This window comes from Scyliorhinus canicula, chromosome 21 (genome assembly GCF_902713615.1).
Source record: "Scyliorhinus canicula chromosome 21, sScyCan1.1, whole genome shotgun sequence".
NCBI lineage: Eukaryota > Metazoa > Chordata > Chondrichthyes > Carcharhiniformes > Scyliorhinidae > Scyliorhinus > Scyliorhinus canicula.
The window spans coordinates 45,106,078-45,129,097 of NC_052166.1; the positions used below are offsets into that span (position 1 = coordinate 45,106,078).

The window sequence follows — 23,020 nt, forward strand, 5'->3', positions numbered from 1 at the left end:
CAAACAGGTCCCGGAACAATTGCATGAATGGCTCCCACGTTCTGTGGAAGCCGTCGTCCGACCCTCGGATGGCGAATTTGATTTTCTCCATTTGGAGAGAATCCGAGAGGTCGGACAGCCAGTCTGCAGCTCTGGGCGGTGCTGCTGACCGCCAGCCAAACAGGATTCTACGGCGGGCGATCAGGGAGGCAAAGGCAAGGGCGTCCGCCCTCCTCCCCAGGAATAGATCTGGCTGGTCTGAAACCCCGAAGACCGCCACTATCGGGCATGGCTCCACCCTCACCCCCACCACTTTGGACATAGCCTCGAAGAAGGCTGTCCAGTACTCCACAAGTCTGGGGCAAGACCAGAACATGTGGGCGTGGTTGGCCGGGCCTCTTTGGCACCGCTCACATCTGTCCTCCACCTCCGGGAAGAACCTACTCATACGGTTTCTCGTTAAGTGGGCTCTATGTACCACTTTTAGTTGCGTCAGGCTGAGCCTTGCGCACGTGGAGGTGGAGTTGACCCTATGCAGTGCTTCGCTCCAGAGTCCCCACCCTATCTCCATCCCAGGTCGTCCTCCCATTTCCTTCTTGTTGCGTCCAGTACGGTGTCGTCCCTATCTACCAGTCGGCCATACATGTCACTACAGTTCCCTTTCTCTAGGATACTTGCGTCCAGTAGGTCCTCCAGTAGTGTCTGTCGTGGCGGTTGTGGGTACGTCCTTGTCTCCTTTCGTAGGAAGTTTTTGAGCTGCAGGTACCGTAGCTCGTTCCCCCCAGCTAGCTGAAATTTCTCTGTCAGTTCGTCCAGTGTTGCGATCCTGTCGTCCGTGTATAGGTCCCTGACTGTCAGTGTCCCCCCGTCCTGTCTCCACCTTTTGAAGGTGGCATCAGTCAGTGCTGGTTTGAACCTATGGTTGTTGCAGATGGGAACCTTGTCCGACATTTTGTTCAGGCCAAATTGCTGCCGCAGTTGGTTTCCAGGATTGGAGGGTGGCTGTCACCACTGGGCTGCTGGAGTGTTTTTTGGGTGGGGATGGGAGTGCTGCCGTGGCGAGGGCCCGGAGGGAGGTCCCCATGCAGGAGGCCTCCTCCGCACGCACCCACTCGGCTTCTGGCTCCTGGATCCATCCCCTTACTCGCTCGGCTGTTGCCGCCCAGTGGTAGAATTGTAGATTCGGGAGGGCTAGCCCCCCCCTGGATTTTGTTTTCTGTAGGACCTTCTTTGGGATCCTAGCATTTTTACCCCCCCATACGAACGCCATGATAAGTTTGTCCAGCGCTATGAAGAAGGCCTTGGGGATGTAGATCAGAATGGATCTAAACAGGAAGAGGAACCTGGGCAATACGTTCATTTTGATCGTCTGGACTCTTCCTGCGAGGGAGAGTGGGAGTGTGTTCCATCTTTGCAGGTCCTTTTTTACTTCCTCCGCCAGGCTGGTGAGGTTCCATTTGTGGATCCCTTTCCAGTCATGGGCTATTTGGATCCCCAGGTAGCGGAATTTATGTCGGGCTTGTTTGAACGGCAGCTCCTTTAGTGCTGCTCCCCCCCCCCCCCCCCCGCCTTGCTGGTGTACTGGGAAGATCTCGCTTTTGCTCATGTTGAGTTTGTAGCCCGAGAAGGCTCCAAACTCTTTCAGGAGCGCGATGATTCCGTCCATGCTGCTTTGTGGGTCCGAGATGTAGAGGAGCAGATCGTCTGCATAGAGTGAGACTCTGTGCTCTCTAGGCAGACCATCTTAAGGTCAGTTCAATAAAACCTCTGAGAGAAACAGACATTGAAGAAGACTGCTGTCATTGTACATGAAATATGATGGATTGAAAGGGATAAAAATAGATTTCTGAACTCCACAAAAGCAACAGAGAAGACACTGAGAAAGCAGAAACAGTAAAAAGCTCAAAAATGAAAAAATGTTGCTGAAATGAACAAAGGAACACAGACAAAGGCTACAATGCTGGAATTGAGACAGCTCAGAAAGACATACAGAAATGTACAAACTGAAAACAAAGCTGATGAATAAAGAATACAAGTAAAGCACACACAGGCTGCAAATAAAATTACTGGCTACAGAGAAAAGGACAATGAAAAGCACACACATGCTGCAAGTGAAACACTGCAAAATTACTGGCTGTGGAGAAAAAAGGACACAGGAAACATAGTCAGAGGCTGCAAGTAAATTATTGAGCGATTAAAAATGATTGCAATAAAGTTTCCAATCCCATCTCCATCCCATGATACATTGCAAAACTGCCAGCTTTTCCATTTAAATGGCAAATTATGAGATTACAACATAGAACAGTACAGCACAGAACAGGCCCTTCGGCCCTCAATGTTGTGCCGAGCCATGATCACCCTACTCAAACCCACGTATCCACCCTATACCCGTAACCCAACAACCCCCCCCCCCCTTTTAACCTTACTTTTATTAGGCCACTACGGGCAATTTAGCATGGCCAATCCACCTAACCCGCACATCTTTGGACTGTGGGAGGAAACCGGAGCACCCGGAGGAAACCCACGCACACTGGGGGAGGACGTGCAGACTCCACACAGACAGTGACCCAGCCGGGAATCGAACCTGGGACCCTGGAGCTGTGAAGCATTTATGCTAACCACCATGCTACCCTGCTTTGAACTTACTTTGAACCAAAAGGGTAAGCCACATTCCTAACACCGCTGGGGAGAGTCTGTTACAAAGTATATACCACTTGTGATTAGCGTAATAAATTGTTATTTTTAAATATATTTTTTCAGAAATGTTATTAAAACCTTGAGTAAGATACATATAAGCAGTGGGCGGGATTCTCCAATCTTGCGGCAGACTGTCTATGCTGTCGTAAACGGCATCGCGTTTTACGACGGCGTGAACGGGCCACTCCCAGGACTAATTCTGGCCCCGACAGAGGGGCAGCACGGTGCTGGAGCAGTTCGCGCCGCTCCAGCTGCCGATCCCGGCGTGAACTGCGCGCCACAGGATCCGCGCATGCGCAGTTGCGCCGGCGCCAACGTGCGCATGTGCAGTGGCCTCCTTCAATGCGCCAGCCCCGATGCAACATGGCGCAGGACTACAGGGGCCGGCACGTAGAAAAGGAGGCCCCCGCCACAGAGGCCGGCATGCCGATCGGTGGGTCACGATCGCGGGCCAGGCCACATCGGAGACCCCGCTCCCCCCTCCCGCCCCACAGGCCGCCACCCGACCCTTGAACGCCGAGGTCCTGCCGGCCCTGAGCAGGTTAGAACTGCGCTGGCGAGACTCGGTTCTTTTCTTATGGCCGCTTGGCCAATTTGGGCTGGAGAATCGGCAGGACCGGCCACGTAGAGCGGCCCACGACCGGTCAACCGCCAACCAAGCCAGCGCCGATTCTCCACACTGCGGAGAATCGCGTGCCAGCATCGGGGCGGCGTGGCTTGCTCGCGTGGATTCTCCAGCCCCGCCCTGGGCTGGGAGAATCCCACCCAGTATGTCTACTAAAGTTGTGATCAAGGGTCATAAATGTGAGATAATAAATGTTTTTGAACGTGAAGTGTTTTGCTAATGGAATATTCTTTATGTTTAAAGGACAGCTGGGGCATAGATAATTTATGAGTAGTTTTGTATTTGGTTCTGACTAAACTAGGTCATGGGACATCTTGTGGAAGGAGATAGAAGAATACTTATACTTTGGGCACAGATGATGTAATTAATGGGAGGAGCCAGGTCTGTCTGAAAAGTTAGTTCTTCCTAGGATTTGAACCTGAACAAAAATGTTTCAGTTTTGGTCCTGAAAGGTTCTCTCTTCAAAGATGTTGCACAGAAAAAGACACGTAGAAACCTGGCTGCTAACTTTATTCATGAGTGGTATTTGGATTATTTTGGTTTGCTTAATTGGCATACAGAGGCAGGTTTAGGAAGTAAATTCAAGTTTCTCCTTTTATTTAAGAACTGCTGTAACTGTTACTTGAAAAGCTATTTATTTGTTGTTAATGTGGTTAATTCTGTGTTTAAATGAGTGTTTACGTTCACATAAACAATATCCATGCTCAGTGATATCACTCCTTTGATGCAGTAACAGTTTATGACAATTTTAGAAATTGCAAATAGTTGGGTTCGCATCTGGGATCCTAACAAAAATTAGGGGCTCTTAGCCAGGATTCAAAAAGTGTAATTCCTTGTTTGCCTTGGGATTATTGAAATAAAGACAGCTAGCGTGAGGAGCTGCTTCTTTCGGGCATTGATACTCTGTCAGCTTAATAGAGAATGATTTGTAAAATGGCTCTTTCTGAGTTTCCTGGGTGCTGAAGAGATAACCGTGCGTGATTTACAAAAGATTCTTAAAACAAAACTGTTGGAATAGGCAGACAAGTTGCAGTTGAAGTTACCTGCAGGGGTTAAGAAGATAGAAGTAATTAAAGCAACAGCTCAGCATTTAAACTTTGAAGATATGCCAGAGACACAGCCTGAGTTGTGGCATGAAACACTGGAATTAGCTGTGATCCAGTTGCAAATTAAACAATTGAACGTGCTGAGAAAATGAGACAGCTGGAATTAGGAGCAATGTCATGAGAAATGGAAAAAGAAAGTGCAGAGAAGGAAAAAGAGAGAGGCAATGACAAGAGAAAAGAGTAAAGAGGGAGAATTTAAACTTCGGAAAATAGGCCTGAAGCTGAAGGAGTTGGAAATACCGACTCAAAGGGTTGCGGAAATTCCAGAGGGAGGAGTAACCCCTCTTGGTCCAAATCCTACTGGGGATAAGTTTAAGTATGTTCGAGCACTGCCAAGGCTTGACAATAAAGATATGGAAGCATTTTTAAACCTCTTTTGAGAAAGTGGCTAAACAGCTGAATTGGCCAAAGACCATGTGGCTATTGTTGGTTCAATAACAATTAGTAGATAAAACGAGTGAAGTGTTTGCTTCATTGTCTGAGGAGGTATCTAAAGATTATGATGAGCAGAGAAAATCCATTTTAAATGCATATGAACTAGTACCAGAAGACAAGAGACAGATGTTTAGAAATTTAAGGAAAGAATTAGGTCAGATGTACATAGAACTTGAAGGGATCAAACAAAGTAATTTTGATAGGTGGATAAATGAATTAAAAATAGATCTAACTAATGAAACTCTTAGGAAAATGATTACTCTGGAGAAATTTAAAGATTCACTTCCTGTTGTCATGAGAACTCATGTGGAAGAGCAAAGGTTTAAAACTGCTAGACAGGCTGCAAAAATGGCAGATGATTTTGAATTAGTTCACAGTCAAGCTTTCGGTTTTGACATAATTTTCAGTTTGGGAGGGATAGAAATTCGGGAAGTGAAAAATCCAGAGGACACAATCCTCTGTTTTAAAGGATCAATCCTTTAAAACAGAGATGATAAGGAATTTTTTCAACCAGAGGGTGGTGAAGCTGTGGAACTCTTTGCCGCAGAAGACTGTGGAGGCCATATCACTGAGTGTCTCTAAGACAGAGATAGATAGGTTCTTGCTCAATAGTTTTGGGGAGAAGGCAGGAGAATGGGGATGGGAAAAATATCAGCCATGATTGAGTGATGGAGCAGACTCGATGGGCCGAGTGGCTAATCTGCTCCTATGTCTTATGGTCAAGGCAAAGGGGGCAAGGTTTGAAATCTCAAAAGAGATTTTGCTTCAAATTAAAATGGAAACTTATAAGAGTGGAAGGTAGATAAGAAAACCTAAATGTTTTCATTGTAATAAAGTTGGTCATACAAAATGGCGCCGTGTTGGTAGGTGAAGAGAAGTACTGGGAAGGCAGACTCTTTAAAACCGGATAAGCCAGTGGGGTTTATTAAAGTGGCAAAAAAAACTATGGTTGCAACTGAAGAAGTACAAAAGTTGGTGCAGCCTGCTTAGAGTTTTGTTGATAAGCAGGTGTCAAATTAAAGATTTTGGGCAGGATTCTTCGGTCTCCTGGCTATGTATTGCTCAGCAGTGAGAGACAGTGCACTGTTCGCTGGTCCCACTGCTGTCAATGTGATGCGACATTGAGGCCACCCCACACTGCCTGCAAACCCACAGGCGGGGTGCACTGACAGCGGCACCAGGGAATCCTGCCTCCAGCTGATTACCAAATTAAATCCAATCAGATTAGGGATCAAATTTTATGTCAAGGTTATTCAGGGAAGTTACGGATAGCTTCGGGGTAAAGCAATTTAAATCAATGGCGTATCATCCAGAATCGAAGGGAGCTTTAGAAAGTTGGCACCAAACTTTAAAGATCATGTTGAGGGCCTATAGTCAGGAGTATCCAGAGGATTGGGACAAAGGAATTCCATTTGTACTATGTGCAATTAGGGATGCAGCTAATGAACTACCAAATTCAGTCCGTTCGAATTTATTTTGGTCATGAGGTAAGAGGACCACTTAAATTGATTAAGAAGAAATTGGTGAGTCAGAGTTCTGAGACTACAGGCGTGGCTCAGCGGCCTCATTGTGCCTGACTTAGTGACGGGTTGAGGCCATTGAATCTCGCAGGAGGCCTTTCCTGAGATTTGTGATGCACGAAGCACCTTGTGGGATTTAAAAAAAAAAAATTCTAATTAAGGGACAATCTCGCCTGGCCAATCCACTTACTCTGCATATCGTTTTGGGTTGTGGGGGTGAGGCCCACGCAAGTCCAGGGAGAATGTGAAAACTCCACATGGACAGTGACCCGGGTTTGGGATCAAATCTGAGTCCTCGCTGCCATGAAGCAACAGCACTAACCACTGCGCCATTGTGCTGCCCTGTCCCTCACGTGATTAAATGAAATCTCGCGAGACGCTGCGTTCTGGATCTTTGCTTTCTCACCCTTATTGGGTGCGATCCAGATCTGCATATTTAAATAAATCGTTATGCTAATTTAGTTATGCCGTCGCTGTTTCATGGACCAGTCATAATTGGGGGGGGGGGGGGGGGAGGGGGGGTTCTCCCAGGCTATTAGAGATCCCTGATTGTTGGGAACAGGGCAGGCTGGCATCTTGACACTCCTGCTGGCACCCGGACACCTTCGCACTGCCAGCCTGGCACAGGTTCAAAAGGAGATTGAAAACATACCTGTCGTGATGGTGCCAAAACCAGATGGAACAAAACGATTGTGTGTGAACTACAGGAAATTCAATGCAGCAACAAGGTCAGGCTCATTTGAGAGACGTGTTGGTAATCCTGACAGGCCAACAGAGAAAGGGCAACAAAAATCCCCAGAGAAACAGCAGAAAAAGACCCCAGAGAGAGGGAAGAGGGAGACAGAAGATCCCAGAGAGAGAGACGGAGAAAACATTCAAGTGTACCACAAAATAGTTGCCAACCACATCAGTGCAGTGCAGTGAATGGCAAGAAGGTGAATGTTCCACAGGAAAATGTTCACATCAGGTCTGAACTGAAAGAGTTGTAGGGCATGATTCCAGGTGAGTCTATACTTTTGAAAACACACGACAAACTGAAGTTTTCAATGAACAAAGCTGTGCAAGGTCTGACCAAACAAATTTCAGAGCCAAGCAAAGGTACCAGGAGGAATGAATTCCCCACAATTCCACAGTTGGCAACTTAAAGCGGGAATTGAAAAAACTCAACCAGATGTACAGGCTCAACCGCAGGCATACAGAACAATTAGCGTAGCTGCTCCTTTAGATCTCACCAACTGTACTGAGTGCACAATTGCCATCAATCCCAGAGCTCCACAAGTTTCAACAACTGCAACGAAACAACAACAGTCACCCACGCACGAAGGGCCATGGGAACGACATTCTCCAGACAAGGGACAGATGCACAGCCAATGTCAACACGCACATGGACCACTAAAAGAATGACTAGTAGAAGAAACAGTTGTTAATTCATGAAAACTGTGGGTGTATGGTGGGGAATTTGGGTAACTCGCAGTCATACAGGGTTGTGCACTTGTGTGTCTTTTATTCACTAGGAAAAGAGCGATATTTGTACCTTTTGCTTGAGATGAAAAGAGAATGTTTGGGTTTTAAAATGTACCCAGTCTGATTGACATATTAACTTCCACAGTCATGTGACTGTACCGTGAGGCTGCCTCTGGAGGCAGATATCTTCATGCCAGTTCAATAAAGCCTCTCACAGAAACAGACATTGAAGAAGACTGCTGTCATTATCCATGAAACACAAACAATGACTGTTTTAATAAGAACCTGTTGAGTCAACTGAATTCCTTTTGTGTTTTAGAGTCACACATACTTTAAATACAGCACCTTTATTATGAGTGCCTTCATTTGACTGCCTGACAGCACCAAACATGATGGATATAAATGGAAGACAAATATTTATATCTCCCACAGGTTGTGTAAGAGTCGTTCCAGTGTATTTCCTTTGTTACCATTTCAATTATCTGATTTTTATTATTTTGGTCCATAGACCCATAATTGAGATGTGCCTTTAAGATGAAGACTCAAAGAAAACAGTCTGCTTGCCAGGACACTGTGTTCCCAGGTTTTATATTTTGGAGAGGAGAAACCAGACTCCTCGGCAGCGAGTGGATCTTAGGAACCAGCTTTAGTAGGCCTCAGTTTGATTGGATAACTGGCAACCAGTGGGTTGGCCAGAGACAGTGTTCTGACTGACAACGGTCACTGATTGGTTCCTGCGAGATGCTTTCTGAGAGAACTTAGCAGAAGTGAAAGGAACATGCTCTCTCCTGCTTCCTGAAATGAAGTAATTGCTCTATTTTTCTGAAAGCAGTGGGTGCCTAACATACCCTTTGCTGTGAACCTGAAATGATGCTAAAACTGCAGAGAAAGTAGACAACCTTGCCAGAGAAAACCATCTCAAGCCGAGAAGGACAAAATACCAAAACAAAAGCCTCAACGACAGAAAGACATTGGGCGGGATTCTTCAGAAACCGGCGGGGGGGGCAACTCCGGCATGAAGGAGTGGCATGAAGCACTCCGGCGCCGGGCTGCCCGAAGGTGCGGAAGCCTCCGCACCTTCAGGGGCTAGGCCGGCACTGGAGTGGTTTGCGCCACTCCTTCATGCGAGTTACCTGGAATCCTCCGCACCCTCAGGGGCTAGGCCGGTGGCGGAGTGGTTTGTGCCACACCGGCTGGCGTGGAAGGGGCTTGGTGCCAGGCCAACTGACGCCAAAGGGCCTCCGCCAGCCGGTGTGAGTTGGCGTATGCGCAGGAGCGCCAGCGTGTGCTGGCGTCATACCAGCGCATGTGCAGGGGGGTTCATCTCCGCGCCGGCCATGACAGACCAGTACACCAGCCGGCACGGAGGAATAGAGTGCCCCCACGGCACAGGCCCGCCCACGGATTGGTGGGCTCTGATCGCGGGCCAGGCCACCATGGGGGCACCCGTCAGGGCCAGATCCCCCCGCGCCCCCCTCCCGAGGACCCCGGAGGCTGCCCACGGAGCCAGGTCCCACCGGTAAGTACCTGTACATGCGCCGGTGGGACCTGCCGAAAACGGGCGGCCATTCGGCCCATCGTGGGCCCGAGAATCGCCGGGAGGGCCGCTGAAAGCGGCTGCCGAACGGTGCGGCGCGATTCCCGCCCCCGCCAAATCTCCGGTGACTGAGAATTTGGCAGCCAGAGGGGGCGGGATTCACGCTGCCCCCGGCAATTCTCCGACCCGTTGGGGGGCGGGGGGGTGGAGAATCCCGCCTATTAACTGGAAGTCATCCCAGTGCATCACAGATCCTTGTCCTTATATTTTTATTCACAATTCTTCTTTCCATCACCCTTTCCCCTCTGTGCTGTTTTTCTGTGTCTATACATGCAGAAATTGGGGCAGGTTCCGAGTGGGAGGGGGAAGTTGGGAAAGGAATAGTAGATACATTTTTTTGTCCATTTAATTATAATACTGTACACAATAAAAGATTACTTGTGTTGCAAACCTGGTGACTTGTTTATTGGGCTCAACCAAGGATCCCAGGTGTTTTAAATAAAATTCAATTTTACCTGTGTTGCGACACTGGGTATAGTGGGAGTGGAATTGACCATGCGCCAGTCCAGGGTGCCATGACATAGTTTGGGTCATTGAGGAAAAGTATGTAGATGCATTCTTCATGGCATTTGAAAAAATAGCAACTCAAATGGAGGTGCCAAAGGAAAAGTGGACATGATTGATGCAAATAAACTGATGGATCGGGTGCAGGAGGTTTATCCCTCCTTGTTAGAGGGGGTGTCTAAGGATTATGATGGGGTTTAAAAAGACTATTCTGTGCGCAAATGATTTAGTGCCAGAGGCATATAGGCAAAAGTTTTGGAATTTAAGGAAACAGCTGGGACAGACATGTTGAATTTGAAAAGGTTAAGCAGAACAATTTTAATAAGTGGGACGAGCACTGGGCATTTATACTACCCATGAGGCTCCTAGAAAAATCATTCTTTTGGAACAATTTAAGAATAGAAGACTACCTTCTGTGATAAGAACCCATGTTCTTGCCCATAAGAAGGGAAGGGTGATAACAAAGACAACCAGCAATAATGGCTGATGATAATCAGCTGATCTATAAACTTAAACCTTTGTTCTGTCACCCCTATACTTTTGAGAAGGACAGGAAGTGGGAGAGTGAAACAAAGGCAGATAACCAAGGTAAGGAATAGAAAACTGAAAATACTCCAAGATCTCCTCCTCACACCTGGAAGGAAGGTACTGTGGGTGGAGGTGAGACTTGAAGACCAAAGTGTTACCATTGCAATTGTCCCAGGCCCACCCATCTTTAGCTGCTACACCAATATAACCTTTCCAATATAAGGTCAGAAGAGGCGATGTTTGTGGATGACTGCACAATGTTCAGCACCATTCCCAACTCCTCAGATAATGAAGCAGCCCATGTCCAAATGCAGCAAGACGTGGACAGTATCCAGATTTGGGCTGACATGTGGCAAGTTCCATTCAAGCCATACAAGTGCCAGGCAATGACCATCTCCTACAAGAGAGGATCTAACCACCGCCCCTTGACATTCAATAGCATTACCATCACTAAATCCCTCCACAATCAACATTATTGGGGTTACCATTGATCATAAACTGAACTGGACTAACCATATTAATATTGTGGCTACCAGGGAAGGTCAATCCAACGGCGAGTAACTCAACTCCTGACTCCTCCAAATCCTGTTCAACATCTAAAAGGCACAAGTTACGAGTTATGAGTTATGAGTGTAATGGAATACTCCCCACTCGCCTAGATGCATGTAGATCCAACAACACTCAAGGAGCTTGACATCATCCAGGAAAAAGCAGCTTGCTTGATTGCTCCCCCTTCCACCAACTTCTGCCTTTTCACATTTTCACTCCTCTCCTTATGTGCCTTGTAAGACATGATCTCTCCTCTAATACCATAAAGCCTCCCACAATGTGTGAGGTGAAACCTCCTCACTTCTGTTAAACCCCAGATACTCTTCAATGGCGGTGGAAACCCTCTTCCTTTTCCACCAACCGCAGCATCTCCAACCTCCACAGGGGGCGCTGAGTAGGGCCCAAACCCACCACCAAATCAACAAAATGTGGAGTGTGATCTGAGATCACTATCATCAAATACCTCACCCCCACCCCCGGCAGCAGGGACCTACTTACCAAAAAGAAAATGATCCTAGACTATAGCTGATATCCCTGGGAGAAGAAAGAAAAACCCTTCTCATCCGGGTGTAAAAATCTCCATGGGACTGGTCTGTCCACCTGCTCCACAAAGGCCAAAAGTACCTTTGCCACCCCCGGAGGCCTCACAGCCGTAGGCCTCAACTTATCCATACAAGGATCCAACAAACGGTTAAAGACCCCTCCCAGGATTAGCTGGTGCGTGTCGAAATTGGGGATCAAAGACAGTAACTTTTTGATAAATGCTGTGTCATCCCATTTTGGGGCATATACATTGACCAACACTCCCATTCTGATCCTTCAAAATCTTAGCCGCTGAAAAAGCTATCTTCTTATTCATCAAGATTACTGCCTCTTGGGCCTATTATGAAATCCTGAATGAAACACGTGCCCCACCCAACCCCTGATCATTACCTGCAAATGGGTCTCCTGCAACAGCACCACATCAGCCTTCAAACCTCTAAGATGCGCAAACATCCTAGATCACTTTACCGGGCTGCTCAACCCCCTCACGTCCCATATGACCAGCCGGGTGGGGGGGGTTGTCTACCATCCCCTGTCCTCCCCTGTACCAGAGTCAACCATTCCCACCTTGTCCAACAACCCTTCAAGGAGAGCTGACACCAAGCCCACCCAAGATGGCCGCCAAATCCCCCAACATGCCTGAACAAAGAAACGTTCCCAGGCACCGTCAGAAAACAAACTCCCCCTTCCCCAACTCTCACCTGCACCACACCCAAACAGCCCAGCAAACAGCAACCAGGCAACCAACGTCTCCCCACCTCCCCTCCACTGAACCCCACCCAACACAAAAACAAAACCCCTAAGCTCATACTTAAACTCCGTCCCCCCCCCCCCCCCCCCCCCCCCCCCCCCCCCCCCCCACTCTCCCCCACCAGCGTATGAGCTGCAGATATCCCCATCCCATTGCTCCTGTTAACTAACTATTTTAGCTAGCGGGGTAGCCCCCACACACAGAATACTATTTATAACACCAAAATTCCTCAACACTAACCAAACCCCCCGCCAAGTCCAACTTTATTAGTTCCAGGAAAGAGAGAGAGAAAAAAAAGGAAGAAGCATGAACATTAAACAACACCCATTGCTCCAACCCACACATAAAAAACTTCACAACCGCCCAATAAACACCCCACCAAATCCCAGAAAGCACCCCCGCCTCCATATAAACATCACCCAACCAATGCAAAACACATTTATCTCAACCCCAGTCCATTTCTTTGCACGAACGCTTCAGCCTCCCCTGGCGTCTCAAAATAATAGTCTCTATTTTTGTAAGTCACACAGAGGCACGTGGAGTAAACCACATCAAATCATAAGAACATAAAAACATAAGAACTAGGAGCAGGAGTCGGCCATCTGGCCCCTCTAGCCTGCTCCACCAGTCAATGAGATCATGGCTGATCTTTTGTGGAGTCAGCTTCACTTTCTGGCCCGAACACCATAACCCTTAATCACTTTATTCTTCAAAAAACTATCTATCGTTATCTTAAAAACATTTAATGAAGGAGCCTCAATTGCTTCACTGGGCAGGGAATTCCATACATTCACAACCCTTTGGGTGAAGACGTTCCTCCTCAACTCAGTCCTAAATCTACTTCCCCTTATTTTGAGGCTACGTCCCCTAGTTCTGCTTTCACCCGCCAGTGGAAACAACCTGCCCGCATCTATCCTATCTATTCCCTTGATAATTTTATATGTAAAAAATCGAACCTTATTACCATACACCACAGCCTTGGCCTTGTTATATGCTCTTGGCCAGCTCTGCTCCAACATCTTGATAAATTCTCCCTCCCATCTGTAATCGTGATGATCCTTACCCACCGTAAACTCTTTCTTTGCCCTCAAAGCTGTGGAAGTACATGATGATCGCAGGTGGTGGCTCATCTACACAGGGCTTCTGCCCAACGACCTGTGGGCTTGAAGCAGCTCATGGTGGGACACCATTTCTCCCCTCCCCACCATCTTCCGAAACAACTAAGACGTGAACTTTGTTGGGCTCAGGCCCTCCAGACCCTCCGGCAACCCAACCATTCTCATGTTCTATCTTTGAGACCAATTTTCCAAGTCATCCACCTTGGCCCTTAATATTTTGTTATCTGCCGCCACCCATGTCCACCTTCAGGGATGTGACCTGATCAGTCTGCCCAGTTTGAGCTACCCCCACCTCTTTCAGTTCCATGCCCCGCACCTTCACCACCTCGTCTAACTGAGCCAAGACCACTCAAATCGAGGTTTTTGCCTCCTCAATCGCTCTGTCGTAGTCTTCTGAGACCTCCCTGCATAATTTCTGAAGCTCCATTGCTAAGATGTCTGTAAGCATCGCAGCAGTTGGTGGGTGGACCCTATTACCGCAGCAGTCTCCAGCATGTTTTTTTTCAGACAAGGCTCTCCAAGTTTCCAGGTTCGACGATAATCCCTTCTTTATCTGCTGCCTGGTCCTGTATCTATTGGGAATCCCCGTGATGTGGGACACTTAATCCATCAATAAGAACGATCTTCATCCTAAATTTCCGAGAAAAATCGGGCAAAACGGGCTGAAATAAGGTCCTCTAGCGGAAGCCACCTCATGTGCGACTTCCCTCCTACATGTCACCACTGGAGGCCCTGGGTTGGATTCTCCATCGGCGGGATCCTCCGTATCGCTGACAGCGCACTCACGCCCGTGGATTTCTTGCCGGCGTGGGGCGCCCCACTGGCCAGCTGCTGGGAGGGAGGATCCCGCTACTGGCGTGGACGCCGCGTGCTGGAAAACGGGAGCGAAGGGACGGAGAATCCTGCGCTCCAACTTCCCTTTTCGGAATTATCCTCTGGTGCTTCTCGTTCCAAAGTGGAATTCTTAAGTGCTCAGCCTGAGTCCTGGATGAGCGCACTGGATAAATTGCAAAGTGCCTTCGAGTTTTCAGAATGTTTACCCGATCCTATGGATCAACATTTGCAAAGGGACAGTATTTTTGCGAAAGATTTACTTTTACACTCCAAAGATTTTGAAACAGCTGTTCGAATGCGTTGCCATGATTTTGCCCTACCGTCAACTGAAGATTTACTCTAATTATGATTGCCAGTGTTTTCTGTCTCTGCTTTGCCCTGTGGCAATTTCAACACATATCACTCTATCATTCCGAACGTCAGTATTGAAGCAATCGTCTTTTATCACAATTGGTCTGTTGAGTTGCAGTGCCTACCCTGCAGGCCATGTCAGGTACTCGTGGGAGTAAATTCTTCAAACAGCAATCGAGATCAGCAGCAGGGCAGGGAAGAGGGCGATTTTGAAGTGCACACACATACCACAGTCCTGCTTCGAATTCTGATTACTTTCATGTTTGACCAGGCAACTGTATTCCACAAGACTGCACACTAGATGGTAAGTACTTTGCCGGCTTCTGATGAAACTTGTATTAAGCTGGGATATTTGAGTGGAAAACATGTATAGCTGTGGAAAATTTGGAGTATGTTTCACTAAGGCTCTCTTATCAGCACAAAACCAGTCATCTTATTTTGAGAAATATGTAAACTCCTGCTGCATATCCTTATACCAGTGGAGTTAATAAGCGGCCTACTGATCTACTCAACACATTTGAATTTGAGTTTCTCACAGCAAAACCTCCAGGTAAACAAATCTCACTGACAATGCAAAACTGACATGTTTTGTGGTGCGGATAATCCTCTTCTCAAGTTACCATTTATAGCAAGCACTGCACCCCATAATTACATAACATATAATTATATTAATGGTGAGGCGGTGGCGTAGTGGTATTGCCACTGGTCTAGTAATCCAGAGGCCCAGGGTTAGGCTGGCTTGGCCTATGGTTGACTCCAGACCCACAGCAATGTGGTTAACTCTTAAATCCTCTTGCAAGCCGCTCAGTTCAAGGGCAACTTGGGATGGGCAAGAGACGCTTACACCCCACTATCATAATATACACCAGTATATCATGGTGCAGACACACACACTGATGGACATACAGTAGGACCAATCAACATGCATAACACCGCAGCCAATCAGCAGTTAGAGCACACTCACTATAAAGACAGAGGGCATCAGTTTTCCCGCTCATTCGGGATGCAGCCTCTCAGAAGTACAGAGCTTACAGTTTACAGCACAGATTCTCACCATGTGCTGAGTGATTAGACTGGTTAGGATAGTCACAGGTCTTTAGTTAATCTAACATTGTGTTAACCCACAGTAAGAGTATGTTCAACAGTTTATAGTTCAATAAAATAGTGTTGTACTATGTGAAGTGTTGGTAGCCTGTATGTGTTTCACGGATCCAGAGCACCCAACACATCATGGTACCAGTAGTTGAGGGATGTTAGAACTTCTTAGACCTACCTGCAAGTGATCTGCCTTCCACCAGTCTACAGCCATCCTGCAACATGGACAGCGTGCGCCCGCCGCTCCGCATCACCGGCAATATAGGGTCCAACTGGAAGATCTTCAAACAACGCTGCCAGCTATACCTTGAAGCCACAGACCTGGAAGCTGCTTCAGACGCCAGGAAGTTTGCTCTCTTCCTCTCCACAGCTGGGGACCATGCCATCCACATCTTCAATTCTCTCACCTTCACCGATGGTGAAGATAAATCTAAATTCAAGACGGTCCTCCTCAAGTTTGGCAGTCACTGCAACGTCGAGGTGAATGAAAGTTTTGAGCGCTATGTCTTCCAGCATCGCTTACAGGGTAAGGACGAACCTTTCCAGTCCTTTCTCACCCACCTCCGCATCCTTGCGCAGTCCTGCAACTACGGGTCCACCTCCGACTCCATGATACGCGACCAGGTCGTTTTCGGTGTTCAGTCGGACCCCCTTCACTAGCAGCTCCTTAAGGTCAAGCAGCTCACTCTAGCGATTGCCATTGAGACCTGCGTGCTCCACGAGCACGCCACTAGTCGGTATTCCCACATCCAGGCGGCTGAAACGGCGCGGCAAGCTCTCCACGAGGCAGAATGGGTCCAAGTCATCAAACCACTCCAGGGCCTCAACCTGGATGAGGGCGGCCATTTCGCACGCTTTTCGCAGACTCCCGCGCTTGGGCGCACTGAACGAGAGGACGGTGACATCGACGAACGTAATGCGCAGGCGCGCACCACACCTGCGATCCCCAGGAACAATTGGGCCAAGACAGACTCCCCGGTGCCAGCGGGACCCAGGACAAAGGAAGGCCAACGGACACATAGGAACCGCCCAGCGATCAGGGAACAGCTCCAGTATTGGAGAAGTCGATTCAAGCGATTGGGACTTGGTCCAATTGATTGGGACCAGGTCCGGGGTCCACCCAAAAGGGCACGAAACCCCTGGGGGCTATAAAACAGAGCCCCCAAGTTCAATTCGTCCTTCTTGGTAGGGCCTCGCAGCAGCTCGAAACAACTCTTGCCCGTGACTCTCAGCAAGGAGAGACCTGCCTAGCAGCTGCACCAACCAAGTAAGTCTCCAGTCAATGCACGCTATGAGATAGGCACTCCTAGCTACTAGTCCATACCAGCTTGAAGCCTGCAGACTCAGAATCGAACGAAAGGCCATTGTTCCCCTGACCTGGTGGGTCATTTCCAAAGCTAAGTATAGGCCTTCTACTGTTAGAGATGATCTAGTAAGTAGAGTTTTATGGATGTGTAGTGATTGACTGTGTATATAATAAATGTGTTTTGATTTGAAACTTACTAACTGGTGTATTGAGTTATTGATCAGCACTTGGCTTTGAACCTCGTGGTGGTATCAGAAAGATACCTGGCGACTCGAGAGCAAAGGTTATTAAACAGAGCAATTAAGTAAAGGCACAATTAGCAACACCATGTGCTGAGTGCATAGACTGGTTAGGGTAGGCACAGGTCGTTAGTTAATCTAACATCGTGTTAACCCACAGTAAGAGTATGTTCAACAGTTCATATTTTAATAAAATAGTGTTTTACTATTTTAAGTGTTGGTGGCCTGTCTGTGTTTCACGGATCCAGAACACCCAACACATCACCCACGAAAGAAGAAAAACTGTATTTTTGGAATAATGTTACAGTGAGATGAGGTGATGTCAATTGGAAGAATGATCGGCACGGTAGCACAATGGTTAGCACAGCTGCTTCATAGCTCCAGGGTCCCAGGTTCGATTCCCGGCTTGGGTCACTGTCTGTGCAGAGTTTACATGCTCTCCCCATGTCTGGGTGTGTTTCCCCTGGGTGCTCCGGTCTCCTCCCACAGTCCAAAGATGTGCAGTTTAAGTAATTCATCATGCTAAATTGCCCTTCGTGTCCAAAATTGTTAGGTGGGGTTACTGGGTTACGAGGATAGGGTGGAGGTGTGGGCTTGGATAATGTGCTCTTTCCAAGGGCCGGTGCAGACTCGATGGGCCCAATAGCCTCCTTTTGCACTGTAACCTCTATGATTCTATGATATATGATTGGACATGTAAAGTTCCATTAATATTCACTTGGATAGAATTCTGGAATCAATCAGTTTGCATTTACATTTCCCTAGATTGTTGGGTGTATTTAGAGTATATTTGCATGGAGTCACCTCCCCTATATTTATTTTATAATATTTAGAGGTATTGAAATGAGCAGGACACAATTGCAAGTTACAAATATTGCATTAATCTGGTGCAGCAATGTCACATGCATTCGAAGGAATGGTGAAAGTATAATACAGCGTTTGTTTCCATTACAATAGAGAATTACAGACTCTTTGACTGATGAGAGCCAGTGACAGAGGAAGTTGAGAATGGAAAGGGTGATAGCAGGAAGATTATTTAATCATATCTTTCTTCCTTGAACTGTACTGAGAAGAAAGAGTCGAGCAATTGGGTAGAAAAGATGTCGGAAAGGAACCAGTTTTTTTTTTGCACGAACAATATTATTGCATTTGTTTGCAGAAAAGAGCAGTTGAAACATAAAATTGCTTCACTGCCACCTATGATGCCTTAATGGGCAGCACGGTAGCATAGTGGTTAGCACAGTTGCTTCACAGCTCCAGGGTTCCAGGTTCAATTCCCGGCTGGGTAACTGTGTGTGCCGGGTCTGCACGTTCTCCCCGTGTCTGCGTGGGTTTCCTCCGGGTGCTCCGGTTTCCTCCCACAGTCCAAAGATGTGCGGGTTAGGTGGATTGGCCGTGCTAAATGATCCTTGGTGTCCAAAAAGGTTATGTTGTGGTTACTGGGTTGCAGGGATAGGGTAGATTAGTGGACTTGAGTAGGGTGCTTTTTGTAAGGGCCGGTGCAGACTCGATGGGCCGAATGGCCTCCTTCTGCACTGTAAATTCTATGATTCTATTCTATGATAAAGAGAAGAAAGAGTTGAGCAATTGGGTAGAAAAGAATGTTGGAAAGGAACCAGTTTTTTTTTGCACAAACAATATTATTGCACTTGAAATGAAAATCGCTTATTGTCACGAGTAGGCTTCAATGAAGTTACTGTGAAAAGCCCCTAGTCGCCACATTCCGGCGCCTGTCCGGGGAGGCTGGTACACTTGTTTGTAGAAAAGAGCAGTTGAGATGTAAAATTGCTTAACTGCCACCTATGGTGCCTAAGCATGTTGGTTAGGGTTGGCAACTGTGATTAAAATGTATTGCTGGAGGTTTCGTCACCTGATATTCCCCCATGCTCTTGCCATTAGTTGGCCAACAGATCCACCCTTGTGACATACTGTCTCCTTACGCCAATTGGAAGACAAAATTTAATTACCCAATTCAATGATGCTTGACTGTCAAATAGCCTTTTCCTCCCATTCTCAATATTCTTATATCTGGTAAAGAATGTTCAAAGAAAATGACAAAAAACAATTCTTTTTGAATGACCCAATGATTTATCTCCTGGGTTGTGCACAGCGGTGTCCTGGAGATTGATTTTCAATTCTTGGAGACCTCCAGATCAACCCTGAGGTTGGTGCAACACCACAAAATCCAATTACATGACAGGAGATGGTTGTGTAGACATGCTATCTTTTCCATGTCTCAAATTGGTTTGCTATTTAAGAAAGGTGGTACAAAATGGTGGCGAGCGACTTCAAGCCAAGGAGAAGACCATTGTGATACACAAGTTGGGATTTGACACGTGGTCAGGGTTGGGGCTTTCCACGGCGTAATCTTTGGGCGTGACGACACTCCAACCCTGGTGACGTGCCACAGTCACTTAACGGTCAGTGGATTGTTAAGTGGCTCAAGGTGAGACCTCCACCCCTATCTGTGAGAAAATCCTGCCTCCGGGATCGGTGGCCATTGCTGAAACTGCATCCAGTCGCCAACAGCGATTGGTGCTGGAGACGGGCACCGAGTAAAGTGGGGGCTGATGGGGAGAGTTTCACTAGGGCCAGGCTGGCAGTCTCCAGTGGGAGGGTGGGCGAGCTGGGCGGACACGCCAGTGGGAGAGGACACAAGGTAGAAGGCCTTAGCAGGAGCTTTGTAAAGGAGGTACCTTTGCCCCTTGCCCCCCCACCAGCCTGAGCAGTGAAAGCTGACAGTCAACTGGCTTGGCGTCGGCCTCTGCATGCCACGGGAAATATTGCAGGAGTGGGGGAATAACCCTTTCAGTGGCAATTGACTGACTAAAGGACCATCACACCTGACACCTTCCTTGCTGCATGTATAATTGCGGCAGGGCAGAAGTGGATGGTAAGGTCAGGGAGTGGTGCCCATGGCATAGAGTCCAATATTATTTTAATCAGGACACGGAGAGTCCACACTGAGTAAATAAGAAACAAAGTTTTATTTACACAAACGATACGTACACTGCCCGGTAGATCCCTATTGGGTTCCTCAAGCTCGGTGCCTGACAGGCCGACCGTCTATACATTGGTTAATTGAGATACCTGCCCCTAGCTGGAGAGCCCGTACTCCGCAAGGAGCACGGGGAAGATAAGCATTCCCACCCCCCGTATGTTCCAGGTGGGATGTGACAATTATGCCCCTCACCTTCCTGCCCACCCACTCCTGGGGAGTGTAAGGTTTGCCCCACCTTTGCAGCTTCTGATTGCAAAACAACATTTAGATCAGCAAAGCTCTGTCGGCCAACCTGACTCATATTTAACTCTGCTTCCTAGGCGAGTGACTTCTAATACTGTACAAGCTGTGCCAAGAGATTGCATTTTCCCCACACATGTAAAATATTAAAGTTTGTCCTATTCCCAAAAGCCAAGCGGCAAAGGATAGAACTGGACTCAACAAAGTGCTTCAGCGTGTTCCTATTGGAGAACAAATCAATCCCCAGTTAATACCCACCACTTGAATGCAATAAAGGGCTCAATTGTTATACTGCACAACGAACAACCTTGTTCAATAAATTTCCCGTCAGAGGTGAAACCTTTTTTAAAAACTCAGCAACGGTTACTCTGCCCATGAAGTGAACCCTGGCTGCCGGGATGGAGTCTCACATTTCTTACTCTGATGCAAGCAGGAGACAGGTCTGGCCTGATACATACTCAAAACTATTTTGCAATAGAAAAAGTGGAGAAACCACGGCACCAATCTCAGTGCGGGAGTCAATCAAGGCGGCCTTTGCATTGTTCTCATTCAGGTGAGCTGGACACCACATCCGTCACAGTCAGTGAACCAGTCGTCACATACATTGAATAGAACAGCTGAACTGTTCCGAGTTTGACCCTTTTTGAATTGACACGTAAATACTTAATTCAGATCATTTGGGGGGTTCCCACCGTCTGACCTTTCAAAAAGATTGTGGTGCATGTGCCCCAAGAACAAAATGTCCCTTCAGGGTGTAACTGTGTTGTAACTCTGCCTGGGTAAAGAGAAAATAACACATTCTAGAGCTAGGGGGTTACTGTTTAAGAATAAGGCAGAAATCAGGAGAAATCTTTCCTCTCAGGGTCGCGACTCTCTTCCTTATAAGGCAGTGGAAGCAGCCCATCTCCCGTGGGGGGGGGGGTTTCCAGTGGCACAGGAGGCTCTCCATTGGCTGCTAGCAGGATCTTCCCATTCTGCCAAAGTCAATGGCCATTTGCGTTGTTTGCTGGCCGCGTTGTCGGGGAACGCTCCGCGAGGGATTATCTCAGGCTATCCCGAAAACTCCACTGGTGGCAAGGGCTGGAATATCCCATTCTTTGAATATTTTAAGGCAGAGCTAGATAGATTTGTGATTTACAAAGGTTATTGTGGGCAGGCAGGAATGTGGGATTGAAGTTACAGTCAGATCAGCCATGATCTTATTGAATGGCGGAGCAGGCTGGAGGGGCCGAGTGGCCTACTCCTGCTCTTAGTTCCCATGTTCATAGGTTCATATTATTATTTCTGGCCAGGTGGAGTAGTTGTCGGTCATCTCTTTATGGTGCAGATGTAATTGTCCATGTTTTTCCTTTGGAGGGTGATGGGAGGGAAGTATTCACATTCTCCAACGTTGTCAAATGGGGGAATCAGCTTTATAAGGAGCCAAATTCCAATATGTTGATTGTATATCGTTTGTGTTTAATCAAGTGCAGATGGAGGGCATTAATTGGGATTTCACTTGAGCACAGATAAGGGGCGTAATTCTCCGACATCCATCAGGGTCGGAGAATCGCCGCGATGCCGCACAAATCGCGTGACGCCACTCCGACGCCGGGACACCATTCTCCGAAGCGAGGCAAAACGGGCGCCCGCACATGGCGCCGGCCACTCGGAGAATTGCAGAAAGCGGTCACAGCGGCAATTCTTCGGGGGTCGGGGGTGAGGGGTGGCCCACACATCCGGGGGTGGGGGTGGCCCACACATCCGGGGATGGGGGTGGGGGTGGGGAGTGCCCCGCACATCCGGGGATGGGGGTGGGGGTGGGGGTTGGCCCACACATCCGGGGATGGAGGTGGGGAGTGCCCCACACATCCGGGGATGGGGGTGGGGGTGGGGGTTGGCCCACACAACCTGGGGTGGGGTGTGGGGTGACCCACACATCCGGGGGCGGGTGTGGGCGGGCTGCCGGGGGTGGGGATTGGGGGTGGCCCACACATCCCGGGGTGGGGGTGGGGAAGGAGCGGTGGGGACGACAAAGGCTGCGGGTGGCCACGGCCCGCCATGGCAAGGCGGATCCAATGGCCAGACCCCATGATGGTGGACACGCGGCTGTCCACCCAACCCGTTCACTTTGTGGCGCAGGCAGCCCGACCGTCCTGACGTGTGCCAGACACCCGCACCCCACCCACCAAACTGGCGGCACCCACCAGCAGGTATGTCCAAGGTGGCACACATAGGAGACCCCCGGTGTGGGCACTGCCGCCAGACGGTGGCCCTGGCAGAGGCCAACAGGTCTTAGGGCACCAAGGGGGCAGGGGTGGGGCACATGCTGGCAACCGGGCTGGCCATGTATCCTATGGCGCGTGTGATTCCTGCTCTGTGACTAGGGTCCCCTTTGACGGCCTTTTCCTGGGGCGGCCTGGCCTGTTTGGGCCAGGCTGCACCCCGGGCAATTGGGATGGCGTGGTGCCACCCTGTTCTGCCCGCTGCCCACTAGATGCACCAGGGACGGTAGGGGGGCGTCCGAGGTGGCCCAGCGTTCCGGCACCCCACTGCAGG

At 48.4% G+C, this 23,020-nt stretch overlaps 1 protein-coding gene across 1 annotated transcript in view; it reads left to right on the top strand.

Annotated features, from left to right (window-relative positions):
- Positions 1-14,790: 14,790 nt before the first annotated feature.
- The window catches only part of LOC119955497 (serine/threonine-protein kinase Nek6-like), a 373,379-nt gene continuing 365,149 nt past the window's right edge, over positions 14,791-23,020 (top strand). Inside the window, exon 1 of the mRNA XM_038781740.1 lies at positions 14,791-14,905. The gene's annotated coding sequence lies outside the window, so the exon portion shown is untranslated. The remainder of the gene's footprint in view (positions 14,906-23,020) is intronic.